Source organism: Anser cygnoides, chromosome Z (genome assembly GCF_040182565.1).
Source record: "Anser cygnoides isolate HZ-2024a breed goose chromosome Z, Taihu_goose_T2T_genome, whole genome shotgun sequence".
Classification (NCBI taxonomy): domain Eukaryota; kingdom Metazoa; phylum Chordata; class Aves; order Anseriformes; family Anatidae; genus Anser; species Anser cygnoides.
The window spans coordinates 60,701,221-60,725,731 of NC_089912.1; the positions used below are offsets into that span (position 1 = coordinate 60,701,221).

The 24,511-nt window shown below is 44.1% G+C and overlaps 1 protein-coding gene and 1 long non-coding RNA gene across 2 annotated transcripts in view; one reads left to right on the forward strand and one right to left on the reverse strand.

The window, feature by feature from the left end:
- Positions 1-10,789: 10,789 nt before the first annotated feature.
- Positions 10,790-23,744, forward strand: LOC106044925 (uncharacterized). The gene is made up of 5 exons (XR_010827969.1): positions 10,790-14,681; positions 15,103-15,243; positions 17,270-17,375; positions 19,258-20,119; positions 22,886-23,744. It is a non-coding gene; the product is annotated as an uncharacterized lncRNA (long non-coding RNA).
- The window catches only part of MBD2 (methyl-CpG binding domain protein 2), a 32,789-nt gene continuing 31,841 nt past the window's right edge, over positions 23,564-24,511 (reverse strand). The window contains exon 7 of the mRNA XM_066988999.1: positions 23,564-24,046. The gene's annotated coding sequence lies outside the window, so the exon portion shown is untranslated. The remainder of the gene's footprint in view (positions 24,047-24,511) is intronic.

The following is a 24,511-nucleotide window of genomic DNA, read 5'->3' on the forward strand; positions in this document are numbered from 1 at the left end:
GCTAGTTATTTGGTTACATCTTTGTGCTCTAGGGTATCTGCTAACCATTCTTAAAGGACGGTTTAAAATTACTGATATATTCATATGTGTCTTATGTGAAGGGTGTAAAGTATTTCAGTATCGAATCATAGAATCATGGACTATCCAAAGTTGGAAGAGACCCTCAAGGATCATTGCAACTAAATGGAAGAAGAGAGGCTTCTAGCAATAATAAGCAGTGATCTACAGGAAATTTTATGGTGCCTGAAAATTTTACGGTGCCTGATACACAACTGTTTTTTTTTAAAGCCCGTAGTTGGTGACGTCTTTGCTTATGTTTCTTTTCTCTTGGCATTGGAACTATTGAGGCAGTTTAATAAAATTTAATAAAAAAGAGATAGGAAAGAAAATCCTGCCTGGAATTTTTATGTCTGAATGTAAACTTCTCAAAACAGATGTGTATCATGCAATCTCCTTCCCATAAAACAGGGTCAGCCTGATTCCTCTGTAAAATACAGAAGCAAAAGGGAAGGCTTTGAAGATTGACTGTCAGAACAGGACCCAGAGAGCAAAAAGATGTGTCCTGTCCCTCTGCATTCTTACACCGATATAGAAAGGAGAGATCATGAGCCTGTTTGGTAGTAGCAGGGAATAAAATTGGCTGCTTTTGTCAGAAGAGGAGAGAGGAAAGAAAAACGAGAGTTTCACGAATAGGGAAAGTTTGATTTCTCTTTCAACTGATGCATTTTGACAGCTCTCACCTCGCCATCCGCGCGCGCACAGGCACCAGAAATGTCAGTTGTAAGAGGCTGTCGCACAAAGAGTTTGTTTAAACAAACAGCGAGGCTGAGGCTGCCCGTGTCACATCCAGAGCTGGTTTGGGATCCGGGCTATGCTTTCTGCAAAAAACATGCCCTGTCAGGGTTATTCTAAACAGGTTACAATGAGAGAGTGCTGTTAATGAAAGTCATTTATTTGCAATTTCACTCACCGAGACCTTTCCGTGCTGTAAGAACGAAGGAACAGAGCCACAGCTGCATTGTGCGACTGAAGAGGCTGTAATCAGGAGCCGTAATGACAGCCTATAACCCCATTTTAAACTGCTTGGGATCTGTGCAAACTCAGGTGGTCTGCATTAGATTTAAAGAACGGATATAGTGTGAGTACTTCAGCCAGGAATTGTGCTAGCTGCAAGGTTAAAACTATGCTTAATTTTGCTTTGTATTTGGGCACGAATAAAAGCATATTAATACCGCACAAGTCAAATCTGAAGGGGAAAAACATTTCTGTTTTAGCTTATTTTAGCCCTTTTCCTCAGGTGGCAAATACTTTTTTGTTGTTTTGTTTTAAAGTGGCTAAGAGTAGAGCTTTACGTGGATGTAGGCACAAGGTCAGTCACGAGAAGAAGCGCTGTAGACATGTTACCGTGGCACTGCATAACTAATTAGCTCCCCCGATCATTTTTTTAGCAGGGCATTTCCTTGTAAGCTGCCTTTTAGGTTGTTCAGGAGCAGCAGCTCCGGTCCTGATGAGGTTGTGTACCGGCTGTGAGGAGCTTGGTGAGTTGGGCAAGTGGTGCTCGTAGTGACGGGGCCGAAGGGACAGACGGTCTACCACGCCTACGTCCTAGTACTGCACCGGGGGGGGGCTCAGATGGGGCAGGAAGAAACATTTCCTCACCGCGAGGGGTCAGACACTGGCACAGGCTTCCTGGAGAGGTGCCGGATGCCCCAAACCCGTCGTGTTCAGGAGGCATTTGGACGATGCCCTCATCAAAGTGCTGTCACTGTTGGCTGGCCCTGAAGTGTTCAGGCCTTGAAGATCTTTGAAGATCTCTTCCAAATCAACTATTCTATTCTATTCTGTTGTGCCTGAGCCTTGGGCAGCTGGTTTTTTAATATCTCCAAAGAAGGAGAGCCCACAACCACTCTAATACGTTTCAATATTTGACCATCTTCATGGTGAAATTTGTTTTCATTACGTTCAGCTGGAATTTCTTGCGCTGTAATTGGGCCCGTTGCCTCACCTGAGATGAACGTGGCTGTGTCTACTCTAACAGCTCCCACTGAGGAACTAGAGACCACGAGGTCTCCCCACCAGCTTCTCTGTAAGGCTGAATAAACAAGCTGTCTCAGCTCTTGTTTTCCAGACCGCAGCCTGTCTTGACCATAGATAATTGAGAAGTTCAGTTGGGAGGCCTGCTGGCATCTTTCACCAGCACTAAAAAATAATTCACTTTTCACTTTTCTTCCATAAAGTCTTTATTGCTCAGCTCTCCAAAGGGAAAGTTCTTCTTTTTCTTTTCCTTTTTTTTTTTTCTTTTTTTAATTTTATTCCCCTGACATGCCACCTTTTCAGTGTCAATTAAATAACATCCAGCATCTAGGCGGTAGTATATTGTCTGCAGTAAAAACCAACAGCAATGATAAACTAAACACAGAAGTGCTAGCAGAATAGTGAATTAGCCTGCAGTAAGCTGCATTTGAGCACAATTGCCGTTATTTATGTACCAACTGGAGGTGCTCCCAGACTCATTTCTTTCGGGCTGACAGAAGACGTTAATTCAGATTCCTTAAAACAAAAGCAACAGCTTCTGAGCAGCAGAAAATACAGCCTACTGGACCTTACATCTAAGCATCGAGAGACTTCTTTTTCCCAGCTCTGATATTTTTTGGCTCAGTCAAGTCAGTCTGGTTGTCTGAATATCTGTTTTCTGCTTTGTCTTTGTCGTGTTTTGGGGTTAGGTGCGAGCAATGTGCTCAGAACGCTTGAAATTTAAACCAACCTAGAAACAGAACAGCTAGGTACAGGGCAACTGTTCAAAACATCTCAAATTGTCTTGACTGCAGCATTAAGGGCCTTGGAGAGATGGACACCGCTGAAGTTTGCAGTCCAGCTTTATGTTGGATCAGGCCAGAGGCGGACTTTCATTCGGATCCCACTGACTCTTCCACGCACTAAACACTGAATTCTCATTCCCAGAGCACGTAGCTCTAGGTGGGCTTTGGGAGCACACTTCCACAGACAGAATAACCTCCAGCCTTCCCCGACAGGAGGCTTCTTCGGGGACGTGAGGGATGGTTCACGTGTGCCCTGGCGTAGGCAGCACTGCAAACATCCTGCTGATGTTTAATTCTAGCGCTGAACCAAAATACATCGCCTACTCCACATCCAGTTTGCGAAGTTTATTATACAATACATTGTTCTGATTATTTGTGTTTTGAATCCGGTATTTGCTTTAGATTCACAACCTGGTATCTGTTGTTTTCTAAAAAAATGATAGTTCCAAGCTTCCTCACAGCAGAAAAGCTCATAATTGTCTAGTCTGAATTCAGCACTAGCATTAAAAATTAAAAAAAAAAAAAAAAAGCAATTGCCCATTTCAATTTGAGTTTCCTAAGCCAGACGTGGCTTTACAAATCATGTTCAGACTCAACCAAAATGCAACGCAGCCATTACTTGCGAGCTTCCCAGTACATCATGTTTTTCACTTGCCCTCCGTGTTTTATCCTTCTTCGTGCTACACCGGACGCTGTGCTCTGACCTGTAAAAACTGGCGCCCCGGCCAACAAATCGATATGTTGATTTTCATGTTTCCTTGTACACCCTCAGCAGCGTCTTCTGCAAATTAGATCTCTCCACAGCCTTTCACTTGGATGCCTGGTATTTTCTCCCTGACTGACACCTGTCCTCGTGACGTACGCTAGCGTTGAAGCAATTTTCGGTTCCTTTTTTCTGCCGCATGTAAGACAACAGGCAAGGAAGGCGTTGCAAAGGACTTGGCTGCCGTGGTTAGAACAGAAATTCCAAAGCTTTTTCTCTCGTTTAGTTTTTTAGTGTTCTCTAATACTCTTTTTTTTTGCTAAACAAGCACAGTTCAATTCTCCATACCACTTTCTGTCACAGAAAAAAAATAAAAAAATAAAAAAAAAGCTTAGCTCATGAAGCTATGAAAACCACCTGCCATGCCTAATGCTCCCTTTCCCTAACGCATTGCCTCCCATGGCTGGCTTTGACCTTCTCCGTCAAGTTTAACTTCCATTTTAATAAGGGGTGGTAAAAAGAAGTGTTTCCCCTTCCGTTTCTCCTCCATGGCAGGAACTAAACGGGAGCAGTGGCCACTACTCTTTGTCGTACGGACAATGTTTTGCTGCACTAATTTTGTTTGTCGGTCAAGGAGAAGTTCTGAAAAAAATAGCTCAAGTGAAGGTGGCTGCTGGTGCGGTACAGTTTGGGTTTGTATCGTGTGTATTTATCATTACCTGCTGCTAGTTTGGGCTTGGGGACAGCTGTGGGACATCTAAACGGAGCAGAGCAGCCGTTCGCAGATACCCGAACCGTCTCTGTTTGATTTCTCCAGCACCAGCAAAGCTGCAGTAAGGATTTGCGCGTTGGTTTATTAGGCGGGCTTCAGCGCTGCGCTAACGGGACAATCTTGTTCTTTGTTCCGAGCAAGCGGCTTCGTACGGCACCGAGCTGTGACCTGTGGGTGTACCAGCACAGTCAGCCGAGGGGTGCTTGGGTTATCTCTACCAAGAGCCAGATATCCCATTAGAGGTGAAAATTACATTCTTGTAATCCTATTTCGCCCCCTGAAACTAAGGCCGTGCAGCTTGCTTTCTAGGGATGATGTTTTGCTAGGGAAATGGAAGAGCGTGAACAACGCTGCCCTTGTGTTATTGCTTCTCTGGTGTTTTTGTCAGTGAACCAGCCCGGGCTTGTTCATCTGGGCAGCTTTTCTTTCCTTTGCAGAAAGCGTTCGATGTATTCGCTCCTCCATTTATGAAGAAAATTTATTTCCATCTGTGGATGCAAAAAGCGTCTTCCTAATTTTAAGTGAAGATACCAGTGCTCATATTCAAGCAGAAAAGGGTGAACCAAGGGAAGGAGGTGCGTTGAAGTGCACTTGCTGCATTTCTCTTCTGACACCTACCAAAGTACAGGATAAACTCCTCACCCACTGAACCAAGTGGGGAATTTTTCCCTTTTGTTTCACTTAAGGTGGGATTTTGACACTGGAATTCAGCGTGTAGGTCTTTGTCAGCTGACTGGGACATTAATTCATGAGCTTTGATATCTATATAATTCGATTTCTATAGAACTGGAGACATCTTAAACGTAATAACGATCTGTTATAAGTAGGACAGAGTGAATAACTTTATATGAGCACGCAGTTTGTAAACACAGCTTCCTTTGCTATGTATGAAGAATTCACCAAGTGGAGAATTTCCTGCATTTTATTTTTTAAATCCTTTTTTTTTTTTTCCTTGGACATTTTTAATATTCCTTTTCCCTCCCTTTCTCAAGGCTTGATTGCAAACAGGCCACACCAACTCTTCAGCGTTAAGATTCACTGCGTCAGTCACGTTCTAGCTAATTCTTACACAATAAAAGGGAAAAATACCAAACAGAACTAGCTTTTCCCCTTTAGTCAAACCTTGTGCTCAGCAAGATCATTTTGTTGCCCCAAACCCACAACTTTGTCATAGTCACAGGCAGCTCCACATCTGCGAGCACGTGAAATTAAAGTTCTTTTTTGGGGGCATTTATGAGAGTTAACCTCAATTGTACGTGCGTCGTGGGCTACACGCTGTACCAGCACAGCTGAACTGTGAGTATATCAAAGAAAACGTGCGCCAGAAGTAGCAACCAACCCTCAAATTTGCTTGTAAGCCATTGAGGGGCCTGATGCGGTGTCTTTAACTATTTATACGATGTGCTGGTAACTGGACTCGAGCAAATTAAGCTGGGTAGATTGGATTGTTCACAGTCCCTAGATGTCTGTTTCCATTTTTCTTATTTTTATTCATGGATCTCACGGAGGCAAAAAATGAAATGCAAAAGCCATGCAAAATTCAGCACAGACACTTCTAGCCCATAAGCTTTCCTTAGGGCATGTGCACTGTATAATTTATAAATAGCTCTTGTAGAGACAAGCCAAAAAATAACCTAGGGAAAAGTAAAACAGAAAAAAAAAACACCTGCCAACCTCTTGTTAGGTGAGGAAGTTCCGATTCAGGCACATTCTATCGACCCCAAACCTCGGCTGTTACCTCAAAAACTGTTTTCGAACTTTCCTTTTCCTGAAATAACTTTATGCTTCTCCCAGCTTTCTCCTACCTGCGTTATTTTTATTTCCTGGCTGCTTTCATCTCCAGCTGACGCCCCTCCTGCAGTACCTGGCGGTGCTTTGTGGGATGCTCGATGCGAGCGAGGAAGGGGAAGCGGGTTTTCCTCCTGCAGGCTCCTCTCTTCACCCTGTATGTGTCGGTATTTACCCCTCCTGGGGAAAAAGAAACCGTGCCATGGGGCTCAGAGCACCAGAGCTGATTCAATATTTATCGCAGCGGCTACAAATACCGGCGCTGACTGCCGTGGGCTTGGAGCAGGGTTTAATTAATCCTAATGAAAAGGCTGGGAGAGGAGGCTGCGCGGTGCTGGGATGCCGGGAGGGCACCCCACATGTCAGCGGGTTACCCCAGAGCTCTTACCCGCTGCGTGGATCCTTGGGAAGATGCAGCCGGTGCTCGCAGCCTCTGTCCCGGCGAAGCAGGATCTTCATAAGAGAAATCGGAGGCTGCTGGCGGAGCTGTCCCGCTGGGACCGGGGGATTGGGGTGCTGGCAGTGGTACCCACACAGGCAGCTCCATCCCGCTCCCTGTGCACCAGGGGCCAGCCAGGCTGCGCTGCTCACAGCTTTTAAAACCGCCTCTGGCTCTGAAAACCCCAGGAAGGAAGCTCGAAGAAGACGGCTGCCATTGAACGAGGCCATGCGAACACGTTCCCGTTTCCTCCCAGACATTAATGTCACACCGAGACCCTCGAAGACCAGTGTAAAATTCTCCCTATTAATGTTTTATCCTGTCCTCATTCCCACGGCTCTGGCAGAATCACCATTTTTCACCATTTGCATATAAAACCTTATTTCTGATTTGAAATAATGTTACTTTCGAGTCCATTTATTTTCTATGATTTATTAAGAAAGTACATCAGTATCACCAAGCTAATTATCATAGGCAAATGACTTGTCATAAAATTAATGTACCTAGCGAGAAAGTTAATAGTTATTATTTAAATTCATTGATTCCTCTTCTTTGTCTGTAATTACTTCCAGATATGTGAATGAATACAATTAATAAGGAAAAGTGAAAATGGAATGAACTTGTTTCAGACTTTTTCCTACACAACAGCCCTTGTTCCTGCAACCTTTGTTCTAAGTGAAAGGACAGCAGGAGATCCAATTTTTATAATTAACTATTTCTTTTTCTTGTTTAGAAGGACATTTAGAAATCAAACCTAAAACCTCACAAAATATTCTGTCTTTTAATTACTAATAAAGTTGCCTGGGAAGAAGCCCTTTAAACAAAGAATTTTAATGGAGTGAATATTTAAAATATTGTGGTGAGTAAATACGTTGAAAATGTTGGGGTCTATTAGTTTCCTGGCAAGCTGCTCTCGTAAGCATAGTTAAAGAGAATTACTGTCCAAGCTCATAAAATAAACTAGACAAATAGCTAGCAATATATTTTCCAACTAATTTTTTTTTTCTGCCTTACTCTGCATTTTCCCCAAGCCCATCTTTCTCTCCTTTATAACCCAAATTCAACTTTCCACTTTGATCAAGTTTAAAACTCCATCTCTTCTTCTTGCTGTTCTTTCAGCTCCATTTTGGGAGCCAGGCTTATCCTCCTGAAGCGAGATAACAGAACAATGCTCTGTGACCTGGAGTGTCCGAGCAGAGCAGCTTTCAATCATTTTCTTAGCAGACCACATGCAAACTGATTTCTGGAGCCTTGACCTGGAGAATTATTAGTGCAAAGGAGGGGGATCAACCCTGCAGACACTGTTTGCAGAAAGGCAACTTATTTCCAACACGAATGACACTTAATTTTCCATCAAATTGTGGGGAGGGATAATCCTCCATAGCAGTTATTTTGGAGAAAATTGCCGCATCTTTGCATACGGTTTGCAAACAGAAAAAAAAGGCTGTTCTCCTTAAACAACTCCTGTGCCACAAATGATGTACTCAGCTGCGCGGTGCTGAAGCCAGACTGTCAGCAGGACGAGAAACTAGTTCCTACCAGGGAAAGATGCGAACCACGATGCTCTGCTTGGACCATCACTGTACGTAAAATATTAATATGTTGCCAGCTGTGAATGCGTACCTGGTGCTTCTTTAGAATTGCCCAAACGCGGGTCAGATATTAGATGCCTTCCCAACTAAATCTCCCTGGGGGAATCTGACTGCATGCGTTAACTCACGTACAGCAAACCTGGAAATACGCCTCAGAAGCCGGGCACAACGTTCTCGGCGAAGACAGTAATAAAGCATGCCTTGTTTATATAGCTGCCTGCATCTTCCTGAGTTAGCGGCCTCTACCCGTTACGATATTTACAGCATTATCATTGGCGGCGTCCTGTAACTAAGAAGCAAATCACTCTAAAATATTGTTCTGTTTTAAAAAAAACAACAACAAGGAAAACCAGCAGCCCAGCACAACTTTACTGCAAGGCTGTGCTCAAGAATTTAAGTGCCCAAAAGTCAATGTGTTTACTCAAGCGGACAGGGTGATATATATATGATCTACAGCGTTATACATGAAAGAAATGTATTATTGCTAAAACAGATCGATGACCAGTTACTTCATCTGGTGAATTAGAGTCTGACAGGAATAATCATTTGCATAAACCAAAATCGGATGTACCTGAGCATTGAGAGAGAGGCTTTTGAGCTGTGAGGTTATCATACCCTGCAACTGCTACAAGTGATTTTTTTCAAAAAGAGTCAAAGTTTTCCATTTCTCAACATCATGGGCCAAAGGCAGAGGGTAGGGAACGTCCTGATATGTTTTATACTAATCTCAAATGCATTATGATGCCAGAGAGGCGGCTGTAGAAGTGTTTTCTTCTCCATAATCATTTGTCTTTGTAAGTGACTCATGATTTGGCACCCATTAAAATCAGTAACATCTTTTTTGGTTTTGGCAAGCAATGAATTCTGGTTCCAGCGCATAATGACAACAAACGAACAAAGCTGTTAATGGTTTCTGTGTGTTAAAGATAAGTGCATTGATTATTAAAATGAATGACTAAGAGAGGTACAATGGCTTAATTAGTCATCATGCTTCTTTGCTTTGAAAACTCATATTGTCTTTGATTTAATTTAGGTCTTCAGTTAGTACGAATCGCTTGCACTGGCAACTAAAGGCAGGCAAAAGTACAAAGTGACTGCAACCTCTGCCCAGATATGGTGCTGTCAGGTCACACTGCAGCATGAGCATGCCAGTGGGGTAGACAACACGGTCTTCATCGGCAGCATTGCAGGGTCTCCTGGCATCCGTCCTGTCTTGAATGTCCCCAGAACTGACGTCCATCTGGCTCCGTGGGCCCTTCCTTCTTGCACATATATTTCATGCAGCCTCCCTGTGCTAGTATAGGGAAATGCAGGTGGAGTCAGCAGCGCTGAAGTTGTCGGTACAAGGAATAGCAGAGCTTCCTGGAGGGTGCACTGAGACTCTTTCCAACATTAACAGTTCATCGCAGCTAGAAGAGGAAACATTTCTTGTGTGGATGGAGATTTTGCTTAATTGTAGGCATAAGTCATCCAGTTATCTTACTGTTGGCAATGCTATGATTTACTGTGTTTTTTTTCCACCTTGGATGGGTAAAGGTGTTATAGAAAACCTGATAATACTCTGGCACTGCCAAGGTATAATGCAGGGAGTTGCTGGGATTGTTCCCTAATCCCATCAGCAATCCTGCCGATAGCCTATTGTCCGGGCTGCTGTGCCTTTCCCTGGAAACTGGGGATTCCTTCTCCCAGCTTCCCAGTGGGTGGACAGGTCTCATCCCCTGCTCCACCTACAGATGGGCTGCAGCAGCCTGGGACGGCACCACTGCTCCTGGGTGTACCCCATGTGCAAAACTGAGCGTCCCCTGCAAGTTGTCTCACCCATTTGCACAGCTACGTGAGCGCGCCAGGTGTGGAGGAATGCCTCTGAAAACTGAAATTGTGAGCACGAAGCTCATAGAAGCCCTTGTTTGTATTCATTCGCTCGGCGTAATGCACTGTAATGGTTACATTTCATCACTATTTCTTGCTAGCATTATTATGGGTAAATTTCCAACAATCGAAGTGAATAATAATTCAGAGCTGGTTTCAGTTTACAGATGAAGGCGCCTAAATGTTTATGCCTACGCATGTGGAAATTAGGTATCCAAACTTTCACAGTCCTCAGTGGGGACTGAATTCACTGGAGCCCGGGGAGCTATTTCTGCTCAGTTTAATGTCAGTTCCTGGCAGCAGAAGAGCCGATTGTGTTCGCTCAATTCAGCTGCTCTTCTGTTGGTAGTTCTTGCTGTTCGGCATGCTCTGGTGTATTGGAGACACCCAAAATGGAGGTAGGCCTGACACAAGGCCTAAGGGATCGCCGTAGCTGTCGGCGGTAACAACTAGAAGACAAGATTCCGCAGAACGGCTGAAAAGGCACAAAGTGCCTTAATCTATAACCTAAATGCGACATAGATAACTTTGGGCTAGGTGACGTGCCTGCTGGAAGTCAACAGGGCACGTGCTGAGGAGGCAGGATTCCCCGTGACTATTATATAGCTGAAAATAGATTAACGAAGAACAGGTCTGACTGAAGTTCTGGAAAATTCCTGTGTGGGTTTCAGCTGATTCGGTGAATAATTTGGCTCCCCAACTTCTGTGTGGTGTATTTGGTATATATGAACTCGTAATTAATATGTTTATCTACTTCAAGGCTATTGGCATCGTAATTTTGTTCCAGATTCTGATCTTTGAGGGTGTTTTTATTCTCTGTGACGGGAGCTGACATTTTTATTTTGCAGGCTGAAGGATTAGTGAGTCCGTCCTCCCTCCCTTTTTTTTTTTTTTATCTTCGCTTTATATTGGATTCTTCCAAATAATTCAGATCAAAATGTGTGGTGAAAAAGGACATATTAAGGTGTTTGCTATAAAGGAACTGTACAAGATTTAGAAGAGTTTTCATGTCTGGGTTCTTGAGAAGTGATGTCTGTAGCTCTTGACATTAAAATACACACAAAATATCAGGGACTGACCGCAGGCCCCGTTCCCCTGTGCCGCTCGGGGGGGGAAGAGGGTGGATGGGGGAAGGCATTTTTAGTTTGCTTTCTATAAAAAATAGGGGTAGTGGTGGAGCCTGGCTGCCCACCTGAGTAAAACCACCAGAGCAGGGCAGGGCCCTGGGCACAGCCTGTGCCCCTGGGGGGTCCGCAGCAGCCCCCAGCTGTGCCTGGGGCGCCCCATGGAGCCGTGGGGCCAGTGGGGTCTCGTGCCCGTGTGGGAAGAGGGTGTGGGGATGGGGCAGTCAGCAGCCGAGTCACAGCTGTGGGTCGGGGGATCGGAGCGAGGGGGTCGGGCCCGATGGACCCAGGGGTCCCTTCCGACCCCGCCATTTGCAGACCTTGCCAGGCAGCACGGGCGTGCGATTTTAAACAGCGTTACCTCGGAGTTTCCCATTACGGAAAGCATGTTGCAAGGGTTAAGTAAGACTAGATTGATGCTATTTTTCAGAAACAGGATTTTAAGCATCCCAAGGTTTACTATTCCTGTACCGAAAGCATCAAAGACAATGGCAGTTTGCGGGGAAGTCCTTGAGGAGAGGCTCACAAATAACTCATGCTGGGACAAGCAAGCATTTAAAATGCATTGCGGTAACATAAATGGAGCAAGTGGGTGATTAAATCCGGAGTAGTTTAAGTCCAGTCAGCAGTAAACGTGGAGCAAACCCCCCCAGAGGTGCCCCGAGATGCGGTTGGAGCTGAGGTGAAGATGAGCTCAGGGCCTTCTTACCTCAGATGGCGTCCTCTGGAAAACGCGTTTCAAATCCATTCTTCTAAACGGAATGACTTCATTACTCATTTATCCCAATCTATTTTTTGATAGAGTAGGATTTTAGAAGACCAACTCTTAACCAAAAGACTATTTAAATGTCTACTTGAAAGAAACTCAGGTAAAATTCCCAGTAGTCACGCTGTAAGATCACTGTGGTGTCCCAGTCAGGGGGCTGAGGATTGGATCACTCCAGAATGGTGATACGGTTGTTAATAACAGATTTTCAGACATTTATACATTTGTTAATAATGTATACTTGCTGGTGCATTAAAAAAAAAAATCCACATCTTCATTCGTCTCCACAGCAAAATCTCTTGCCTTAATATAGCTAATGCTGACATTATTATTCCCCATCAATAATTCACATCAAGTTGATTATAGTAAAATTCCTTGTGCCATTTTTTCTGCTGCTCTTTGCTCATTCTTTCAGGCAGCCAGCCCGTGGCGGCTGGGTTTCTGACATGGGCTAAAAGCACTAATTTGCAGAACTTGCTCATTGTGAAATACTCTACTCCTCCGTGCTAAAGAGACTTTGCTATTCAATACCAGAACAATTAAGAAGCCTTGAGGAAGCCACAAAACACATGGGATATGAAGTGAATTACTGTGACTATGTCTCATGCCTTTCATTTATTGTTTAGGCTTGTCTTTACAGAAAATTTATTGAAAATATCATCTACTTAGGATCCAGCCCAGGTTCTTACTTGCCCTGTAGTTCTGTAATCCCAGAGCATCCCTCACAAAGTCGCATACCTTAATGAAGGAAAGTTTCTGAAGTATTTAACCAATGTGCTAAGCTCCCGCTGTCTTTGTGGGATTGAACAAATGTAATTAAACTGAATATTCTGTATCTTCCCCCCAAGCCCCTCAGATGCTCCCCTGTGATCATTATTGAATATTCTTTCACCAGTTCAGTACATAATCCTTCTGAGAACAACTGCATTCACTTAGAAAGGATAAAATCAGATGTGCTATATATGAAGCCAGTTCAAGGCTAATGTTAAATGGCTTCCAAGTCATTCTTTTGAACAATAACATAAAAACAAATTATTTTTTTCCTTCAGATACAGAATCTGTGCTCATTCTGTTCTTTTCTGTCTTCAGCCTGTCTTCGACTTTCAGTCAAGATAATCACTGTTGACTTAAAGTACAAGTTTAGGAACAATATCAAGAAATGATTTGTGTCCAGGTGAGTCCTGGTCCTACTGAAATGGAAGTAAATTAGAGATATTTTAAATATACGTATCATTCAGCTGGACAGAAAAGCCTGGAAGGAAAGCACAGATGGTAAAAACGTGATTTTGAGGAAGTCTCCCTCATCTTTATAGGACTTAACCTCCCAAACGTCTTCTGGGAGGACAACTCAGTGAGATGCAAGGAACCCAGGAGATTTTTTTGTCAATTGCTGTTTTTCTTCTTTGGCATTTAAGTCTGGTGTTGTCTTCCATGACTGCTAGGAGAAAATGGAGGCGCTAACAGAGACATCAGAGGATGAAATGAATGCTGCATGGACAAGGGCTGAACTCATTCAGCAGGTGTCTTTGATGACAGAAGCACAATAAAGAAGAACGAACAATTGGGAAGGATGGAAAACCCTGAGAAATAACCTCAGGTAAAGAGGAGCTGCTCTGGCAGAGATGAATGTGTACCGATCATGTAGCTGCGTGCCATTTAATAGCCTTGCGAAGGTACAAGATGCAAGACATGGTTTTCACATTGTGATACTGGTTGTCCTATAAATACCATGAATAGACTGATGAGTTTGGATAGACAGCGTCCTAATTATGAAAATGTGAACGTATTACATAAATAGGAAAGTACTAGTAATAGCTTTTGGCACAAAGCATTCAATGTTATAATAAGTTAATGGAGCAGCCTTAGGTCCCCAAGCTGTGCAAACAAGGGACTAGGCAGGCTTCCCATTATGCGCTCCTAGCTGAGACCCGCAATACACAACATTTACTCTAACTACTGTCCACCAGCATAAAAATCAGTCCCCGTGGGAGACTGAACTTGCAGCATAATCAAGTGTGCGACAGAGAAAGGGGTATAGAATTCTGCCAAAGGAGATAATGAATGTCCTTTCCAATCCGGAAAATAATGTAAGGGGCCATTATTGTTTAAGGGATCTGAAAGGAATAGCAAGTAGAGGCGAGACAAAATTACGCTGTTTTAAACACACGCGTACCTATCGGAGAGTGACTCTTCCCCTGGAGAGTGAGATCCTTTGTCATTGCCTGCAGAATTTATCCCCGTTCTGTTTGCAAACACTTCTAGGTGCTGTAAAAGTGATGGGTGCTAATTTCCCGAGTTACCTCAGTCTTACAGATAAGACGCTCAATTCCACGAGGTATTAAACTCAGTGGGACCCGCTGGGTCCCCAGTGCTCCACCGCTGACGTTTATTGACTTTTTTGCTTCTTTTTTGCTGCATACCTTGGCCACTGACACTTTTATATCAACAACAAGACTTGGCCACAAGAGTCAGATCCCTGTTGTCATATCCAGACTAACAGCAATCATGTAGTTGCTTTTTCTCATTGATATTTTTTTCTCATTGATATTTTTTTCTCATTGATATTTTTTTCTCATTGATGTTTCGACGTACACGAAATGAGAGAGGTCAGCCCTCGTCTTCAGCTGATGCACCTCTGCCTTCGTGACGCTTCAGCAGCCTCGTCCCCTTCTCCTGAATTAACTGGCCAACGTTGGCAGGGGTTTGGTAAGAAACCTGCAAGATCACCCAGTGCCTTACTTCTGGGGGTTTCAACGGAAAAGAAGCAGAAAGCACACAGACACCTAGAGGAGGGACACGATGTCGTTCGGTACGCCTCCCCTCCCCACCGTTCCCTCCTCACTTGTTCTCACAGCTGGCTCAGAATAAATTCATTTATTCAGAACGGGTACTTGACGACGAGCGCTAGCCAAAAGCTCAAAAATGCACGCAGTTATTTCAGATTTGTAGCGTTCAACATTCTTTATCTGCCCCCGTACAATCCAAATTCCAGCAGCTATGCCAAACACCTTGTTAAAACTTTCAAAACTGCCATGAAAACTGTCAGGGGAGATAAACAATCTTTAAATCAGAAAATAGCTTCTTGCCTGCTATCTTATCAGCCAATACCACCTACTTATAAGAACGTGTGCCTGCTGAACTACTACTGATGGGAAGACATTTGCAGAAGACTGGGAGCTCTGAGACTTGATTTGAGTAAGAGTCAGCTTCTCTTCTTTTTTTTTTTTCAGATTTACAGCCTCTCTTCGAGACTGACAGGAGCCTTTGCCTGAACTGATCGTTGTAACTTTAAAAGCCAGCCAGTCACCATCAGGGGCCTTTGCAAATCTCTGCCTTTCACTGCCTACATGAAAATTGCTTTGTGTTTCCAGGTACTTCTAAACCTTACATACAAGCTTCTGCTTTTGTTTACTCTATTGTTTTTTTCTGAGTCTTTTATTATTTTTTTTTCTGGTAAGGCTGCTCATTTGAAAAAGTTCCCTTACACTCCTTTAGTCCCTTCTCCCAAGGCTGGTTTCTAGGGGATAAAAATTGCCTCTTTCTTCCTCTTACTGCAAGTTGTGACACTCATCATTTTATAAATCCTGATTCAGACCGTCTTTTGAAAAGAGCAGCTTGGTTGTCCATCAAAATATCATCCGAGCCTGGAAGCTGCTGCATAAACCGTTCTCGCTGGTAGAAGGAATATTTCAAACCCAGCCACACAAATAACGAGAACAAATGTATGTAAATAAATCATTCAAAGCAAGATTTTATCCCATTGCTGGTAGTAGTGAATGTTAACAGATAGAGAAAGGAAGATATTTTAGCCACTGAGTGCCTGTCAGGTATTGCAAATAAAGAAACGATGTGCAAGAAATCACCGGTGTAGTGTAAGTCAAAATTTGTAGTTATACAGCCTTCCTGGATGTGCTGTGGCAACTGCCCTGGGTCACAATTTTCAAGAACAATTGACCATTTTGCGCATCCAACAAATGGTATTTCAGCCCTCATTTTCAGACCTGCTGAGTCCCAGACAAGCACACTCCAATCGAATTGCACGGATTCTCAGAAAAAAAAAATAAATAAATAGCTTCAGACTGTTCGGAGCAAAAGTTAAAGCCTGTGCTTGAAAAAAAGTAGTTGTTGAACCCCTGCCTCTCAGTTCCTGTTTCACCGAGACATGAATAGCCCTGATCTTCCTCCTAGCGGTGGATTTCGAAAGCACAAATCCAGAGAGAGAAATTGGAAAAAAAAAAAAAAAACAAAAAAAAAAAAACACAAAACGTTGGCGTGTCTTCAGGAAACTCAGTAGTTCAGCCCTTTGTATTTTCATTATGGTTCGAGAGAATTTAAGTGCTACAGCGAGCAGAGGGAGACTCCGTCCCCACCAACACTGGCACAATTCCCTTTGAAACCAGCAGGGTATCCGAGCAGCACTGGGCAGCAAAAAGTGTTTCCCAAAGTCTCTTTTAATGCTGATAAAAACCGAATGACTCCGTTCCCCATGGCGAAGGGGGATTCGTTTCAGAGACGAATCAAAAGTAAAGGCTGCAAGCAAAAGAAAGCAAGCTGGTAAATACAAAGTAATGAAACGCCACGGATTAGGCAGCGTAGTCTGATGGTATGTGGAAGAGGGGGAACACAAAAATTGGGAGTGACGATAGTGATAATGATATAGAAAAGTGTATTTAGATGTTCCAACGGGGAGTGAGGTAAGAAAAGAGAAACCTGGGCTATGCTTAGGGGTGAAGTTTCCCGTGGGTCTACGGGATTTTGAATAGTTTCTGGAAGAGTAGTAGATGTCACAGGGGTTAGGGTTGGGGTCCTTTAACAAGGCTGGAGGTAGCTCTAAAATGTAACAGAGGACTCAATCCTATGACGTAAGAAAGATGAGCCAACAGACGGCCAACTCAAAGGGCTTTCCATTACAAAAGAGTTGAATATTCAGCTGGACAACGTGCAAGATACTGTTGTAGGAGCAGCAGAATATCCATAGTCAAACCAGAAGAGAAAGGGACTGATCTTGTTCCCATTACAGGTGACACCTCTTTTTTTTTTTTCCCCTCTTTTCTTTTTTCTTTTTAAACAGCAGAGACATGCCCAGCTCTTCAGTTAGACAATCACGTGTTTCTGCAAGAGAAACTTTTTTTTCGTTATCCTTCTTTTCCTTTTATGAAACAGTAAAACTTCGGGAAAAGTTCTAAAGCACTTTGAAGTCTGTAACCTTATAAAGTTGTAAGGTTCTCCTGTCCCTAAGCTACACTGTAAAATAAGTCCACTGCACAAGCTCGTTTCATTTTTAATAATTCTATAGTTATTGCCCCATAACTTTCCTGGTCATGAACTCCAGGTATAAAATCAAGCAAGAAATCTGAGGGCTCATTAATAAAACGCTCTCACACAATTTCTTTGCAGTCACTAATTTAGGGGACGGATTCATCCCTCGGATGTATGCGGACAGATGCCGCCAGCGAGTGGCTCCGTGGACACGGCAGCTGAGTTTAACCTCAGAAAAGGCAAGGTGAGACGTAATTGTGGAAAAGTGTGCTCTCTGCTGTTAGTTTTAATAGGACAAAAGACAGCAGACGCATCACGCACACACGGAGGTCCGTTCTTGAAAATGTACTGAAGGATAAAATCAGGCTGTGAATGCTGAAGGAATAAGACAGTGTCAGAAAAATAAATAAATAAATAAAAGTAACACTTTATGTAGCTTTAAATAGAGACGAGTCTATATGATCCAGTGCTGGAATTCAAACTGTCACGCAGAATTACAGTCTTTACCAAACCACGCGGTGAAAATAGTCGCAGGGACAAGAGTCCTGCAGATTTTTCAGCGCCTGACTTGTTTTGGGCCCGGGGGGATGCGAAGCCCCTGCATCAGGACAGGGGGTGTCCGGCTGCGGAGGTGGCTGGGACCCACTGCCAGGGCACTGCCAGAGCACTTCTTCGGAGGCTCCGCAGTGGGTGACAATAAATCTGTGACATTCGAGATTTATTTTTGAAGTTCCATAAGCTTGCAACAGCTGAAAATGGAAGGGTTCAAGTCCTCTACTAAATTTTGAACTTTGGTTTTAAAAAACTGCCTACTAAAGACATCCCTGAAAGGCTTCCCGGGTTTTAATTGAAAAAATATTTTTTGCACATACATGAAGTGTCATTTTAAAAATCACATTTTATATTGTGGTATTACAAAAACTGCACTCACATTTATTGATTAAACCACTATAAAACCAATTATAGATTATAAAAATTCTACGGGATTTTTCCGTGCAAATAAATGATTCACATTAATCTGTGCTGGGAACAAAGAGTTTCCAATGGCATGAGCATAACTGTGAGTACTGAACAAACATCAGGTTCAGAGCAAAACATTTTATTATATTCATTACATCTTGCTTGAGACTCACAGAATGAGAGATATCGGAAATAGTTTTTTTTTCTTGGAAATGTAAAACCCCAACGCTCTTAAGTAATTGTAAATGTGGTGGTAAAAATTCTCCTCTCCCCAGAAACCTGTCCTGTTTCCTTTTCTATTTTTTTTTCCTTATATTTTTCACGTTCTCATTTTAATCTTTTCATTGTAACACCATTCTTCTATTAAGGAAAAAAAAGAAAAAATAGAGTCGTGTTTGTCTTGTCCCTCCAAAATGCGGCTCTGTGGTGTCCAGCTGTCCCCGCGAGGCTCCGTGTGCTCTGTGCTCACCCGGGCACCACTCACGCTCCCAGTGCCGTGCTGCTCTGGGAAATTTCCCAAAATAGATGTGTTGGAGTAATTGTTCCCTACGAGTTATTTTGGTATCTACCCCTGCGTGAACTCTCTCAATCTGAAATCATTAATTTTTTCCCCATCTGGAGGCGGATTGAGCTAAATTTGAAAAAATAATCATTGCAATCTGGAACAAATTTCCACAGGGGGCCTACACTGGAATAACTTTTTTGGAAATAATTAGTCTATTGCCAGTCTGTTGGCAAACTTCCCGGCGTAGCGAAGCCGTTGTAGGGTGTTGCTGAACTCCTTCGCAAAGCGCCGCGCAGCGCCGGGACCAAATGCGGACGGCGGTGCCCACGGGGAGCCCAGCGGCAGGGCCGGGAGCAGGAGCTGAGCTCGCAGGTGGGTGCAAAGCCTGCTTTCAGGGCACCACTGTGCCCACCTGCAGCCCTAGGAAGCCCTAGGTAAGTCAGAAGACAAGTTGTAGGGCTTTTTTTTTTGCTTCCTGACCTTGCTCGGCACCCAGGAGTGCTTCATGTTCTCCAGTAGCTGCAGACGTAAGCTGCGTTAAGGATGAAAGTTATCAGTAGTGAGTTGAATTGTAACAGCCAAATGCTGCTCCTTCTGGACCCCCACCACAGCAATGCCTCTATTAAATACTTAATAGATTATTTTTATTTCTCCTCTTCAGCAGAAAGCAGCGCGTGCCAGCAGCGCAGACGGGAAGGAGGCTGCTGGAGCTGGAGGGACCCTGCGTGGTGGCAAAGTGCCCGGGAGCAGAGACAGCACACCCAATTTCGTGTGAGATCCCAATCTCACCCGAAAGGTGGCATTTTGAGGAATGAGAGACCTCTACCCTCGTATTACTCGTTCAGAGGTGACAGTACGGGATGGAATATGACGCGGCACTCCACCTCCTCACTCCCAGCGGCGATTTCGGCATCGGGCCCATCAGGTGCTGAGCCAGCCTGCCACCTCTCCTTGCACAACCTCCAACAAGGTGCTTTGGCTGGAGGCCAACGAGGTTGCAAGCCTTCTCTCTATAAAACAGCTAAATTACCAGGAATGACAGATGTGGGCCACTGCAGTAATTTGAGGTGGATTAAGGGATGCTGGGAAGCAAGAAGGCACCGTAAAACCAGTTCTTGCTAAACTGGCAACTCTTGACTTTTAACAGAAGCTGACAGAGTTTCAGGATTGAAATAGGTAGGATTGAGGGCCATGAAACTGCCAGAGATTTGGAATCCTTCGTGAAAATAGAGCGATGCTAAATTGCCTGCTGAACTGCTGATCTCTGGATTTGAGGATGCGAACCTGAGGGCCTTCCCTTCGATGGAAACCTTTGAGAAGAAGTCATTGTTGATGGGGAGAAACAGGGGCTCACTTTTTACTACAGATTTTCCCCAGAGACAAATATAATTATTCAGAGACTAAAATCTGTCCTGGGACAGGAATCGATACTTCTGTTTTACGCTGCAGTCACAGGGAATGAGTACGTGCTAAAATCGTCCATAAGGGCTTCCCGAGGCTCTGTCCTGGCTGTAGCCTCCCAGGTGAGTGCTCACACCCTTTGCTCTTACCTGGACTGATCTTTCCCCTCTGTCCTCAGAATGAAACTTTCCTGAATGCATTTTGCTACCTAGTCAGGGAAGCAGCAGAGGAAACAGAATGGGAATCACTCCTCATTCAGCCTCATGCTAATGCAATTTCCCTTTTTGTTACTTTCCACCTTTCCGAGTTCAAATTCAGCTGCAGGAGCTCAGATTAACAAGTTTAAAATATCAGAAATATTTTAGGGGCAGCGTTCCCACTTCATAGGCCAGCACCTAGTGCCTCAGAAGAAAGCCATCAGTTTGCAGCCGAAGGTCAGACCCCGGAGGCAGACCTCTGACAGGCTTTCTGTCTGTGCACCAAACAGAAAGGGGTGCTTTTAAACAGAAAAAAGTCCCTGATGTTTATCAGGCAGGAGTCTTTAGCAAAATTTTAGGACAAACTGCCACCAGCTGAGGAGCTGAAAGCCACACGGGTACCGAAAAAGACCTGGCAGAGTGTTTCACATGCAGGTTTAGGGTGATCACTTCATGCATTTGGTTAGAACTGGACAAATGTCACCGGGTAGAGGAGAAATGTGGAAGCACTGCATCATTCACTTTGATATTTTTACCAAAATAACGAAGCCCATGCTCGGGAGAGATTAACCTTTTAATTTGGCGTGCTTAAACTTTGCAAAGAGCAAACCCACCCGGGGGGGGAGACGCTTTGGGTCAGCGTGTTTCCTTTTCAAAGAAGAAAAATCGGTTTTTGTGGTGAACGATGTCCCCTCGGAGCGGTGACATCCGGGGGGGCGCCCAGCGGGTACCTCAGCGCCGGCCCCGCCTGAGGGGAGCCCGCTCCCGCCGGGCCGCGGCCTCACAGGGCCGCAGGCGGCGCCGAGCCTGGAGCCGCAGCGGCCCCTGGGGGCGGCCTGGGGCCTCGGCACACACGTTCAAAGCGTTTCGATTCCCCTTTACTCAAGCACCCCGAGCTAAGCTGCCGGTGTCACCTTGGGTGTGGGGTTTTCATAAAGGCACCTTCAAATATTTCCCTCACAAAGCAATCCTCCATCGGGACTGGGGAGGAGCAGGAATCCATGCGGTGGATGAAGGGAACTGACGCATCCTTTAGAGAACTGTAGCAACTACCTAACGTGCACGTGTTGTAAATCATATTTATTACCGAAAAGTTCAGTATAAACCAGCAGGGGAACACGTCCTGCTGGAAAGAAAATAGGAGGGGAATATTGTGATCAAATGCCACCATTAGTGGCACTGATTTAATGGCAGCATCTCGTCAAGAGAGACAAAAAGTTGTCTCTTGCTGCCCTACCTCATATAAACCCAAAGCTGAGCCCGTCCCAGACACCCGCAGCATGGGTGAGAAGAGCAAATCGTGGCATTTAAGCCTGCTTTTGGGTGCTCTTGCTCTAAAGAAGCTGTGGCTGCAAGGAGAGCACAGAGGAAAAGAGGGGTTTGAAATTGTTGTCTGGTTCTGAAAGAGGCTGCCAGAACTGTTCGTGTGCACAGGTGTCCACAACGGACTGCGTTTCAGAGCCCTGAGTGCTGTGAACTTTCCGAGTTCTCCAAATAAGAATAAGTCCTTTAAACAGCAACTGAATCATTCCTGCTTTCTTGTTTTGACACCTGCTTTCACATGAAGTGCTCTCAGTTTTACATACCAGCAGCTTATATCACTTGTCAAATCTATCTGTGACAGGATAAAGCTAAAGTAAGAGCACTAAACCGTCAGCCAAAATGATTAATAATCCACTTGTTTAAGGGCACAGGAGAAGGACGAGGGCTGTCAGTGATAATCTCAAACTCACTTGAGCTAGGGCAAGGCACGAGATGGGAGAGCAGCAGACGGGTGCCCTAAGGGAAGAGGCAGACTCATTTCAGCTTGAAGGGCCGCCTGTGGAAGCAGGGAAGCCTTGCGTGGGTCTCCCCAGGTTTCAGAGCCAGAACCATGTCCTCTTCATGAGCGTGTGCGAGCTCTAGGCCAGCGCTGCCCTTCCCTCTCAGTGCTCTTACTGATTTCCAGACAAAGATACCAGTAAAACCAGGAAGTCATTCCTCAAGGATCCCTCAGTGAATTTATATCCACCTTCTTAGTACTGAAATGCCACCTTACATGAAACATTGATGCCACTCTGACATGAAACATTTTAACTTGGAAGAGCCTCTAAAGCCACTTCTGTGCGGGTTTTATTGGACTTCAGCACGCGGTCACCTAAGTGTGATGTCCTGGTATTTTCATCCCTAAAATGAGACTGCATTGTACAGCTACACAGGAGAAGCCACTCACATCCTCATCCAGGAGCTTTTGATCAGTAATTACACAAAAACAACTTTGGAACTAGAACAGAGTACAAGCTATTTTTTAAGTCCAAATAATTATCTGTGGCAACGTGTATTTACTAGCCTTCACCACTGTTCTGCCTTCTGAGCTGTATCCCTCAAACCCTTACCTTGTGTTCTGAAATGTTACTAGGCTCTGCAGCACAGACAGATTTTCCCCCAGAAAAGCAATCTTTGTGAAATTCACCAAATAACAACCATTTGCTGGGAACGTGGTTTCTTTCCAATTTCACCGAAGCTTGCTAGTAACAGGCTCCATTCTTTTTTTTCTTGAGGAGAGAGTTCGATTGTTCCCTGGTCTCCCGCCAGACTGGAGAAAGCCAGACCCATTAATTTCTTTTATTCTGCCCAATTATAAATCTGAAGGAAGCTCATTCGTAAAAGTGATGGTTTTTCATAAAACTGATGGTTTGTGTTGATTCCCAGCCCCCCAGGACAGGAGCACCTGCAGACGGGCTGGCTCTCTGCTTTCCCTCCTGCAAACCATGCTGTGCAGACAGAAGAGGGATGCTGGAGGTGATGGAAAACCTCACCCACTGCAGGCTGCGGAGCAGGACGATGTGTTACCAGACCTGGAGAAGCAGCCTTTAACCTTGGAGCTACCGTGACCTGCCAGGCAATTCAGTTATCAAACCCCCAGGGAAGTTAAGCAGACCCACTCTGTTCCTGAGTCTGCAGGAACTGCGCAGACCCAACTCACTTCACAGAAGTCTCCGCAATGCCGCGGGCCATCCCGGTGTCCTAACTGCTTTGTCTCAGCAGACAGAAACAACAGCGAGTTTCAGCACCTGCTGCATTCTGCACTGAAGGCACTTTCTTTGCAGTTTCACTTTGACCTCGGAGCAGAACTCTGTGAAGCCGTGCCGGCTACTTATTTTTAGCAGTCCTCTTTCTCAGGGGAAACGCAATTGTTCTTCAGCTCAACTGAAAAATCCACAACTGCCCCCAAGATCAGACAGCTTTCCCGAGGCAGTGCTCTGGGCAAAGACAGAACTTTTTGACACACGCCCTTCCCAGCCTACCCAGCACCTGGCCAAGCAAACCAAATATGAGCAGGGACTGTCTTCGCTTACCGTATCCACAACACAACAAGTTTTCAACTGATTGGAATATAATCTTTTATTTATCTTTACAGTGATGACGGAAGAATGTACAGGTGTTTTCACCCATAGGTATAAAAATCTGTTTATATACAGAGTCACAATAATCTTTAATTGGGAAATCACTCTGTTCTCCTGATCCATCCTTACTAAAAACCACAGGAAAAAAAAAAAACAAAAACAAATATTTAATACAGGCAATATAATTCCAGTAGGTTTGCAACCTGGCATCAAAAGCTCAGCTTTAGATTAAGGGTAATGTTTGATACTTAAAAAAGGACTTTAAGTCATAGGACACAAAATAAAGTTGCTTTTCAAATAAGATATATACATCAAAAATAGGAGTCTAAAAAAGGCATTGGTTTTAATGCTATTAGAAAGCTATATAAATGTGCATGGGTCCGTTTCTTCTTATAACGAAAGACCGAAGGAAAAAGTGCCTCTGGCTTTTGGGAATTTCCTCCTGGGACAAGTCAGTTAAAAGTACCTGCAAGAGAGACAGAAATAATCCCTTTTGGAGAAGTAAAGGCTGACGGTTGCATCAATTAGAGTGACTTTGTTTGAACAGTTACAGCTGTGCTTTAGTTCCGTATTAAGAGCACGTTATAAATTGTTCCTAGTGAGTAATAAAAAAAATTACCACCACGTAAGTAGCTGCTCAGTTGTTAAGACTCCTGCTAGTGCCTAGTTATTTTTTTTTTTTATTAAGCACAACCACAACATGACATGCTTTTAACATTCAACCTCTTTCACCACACACCCTCCTGCACGTTACCCAGACTCTGCAGTGTTTCGTTACAGCCTTAAACCACTTTCTGGATTCTCATTTTTAAAGATGGAATAATTAGTACATAAAAAGTTTCTTAGTATCAACAGATCAGACTGGAAAATTAGTCTGGGAATTATTAGGGAAAAATTATTAAGGAAAAGACACTCCTCTTTCAAGCTGCTT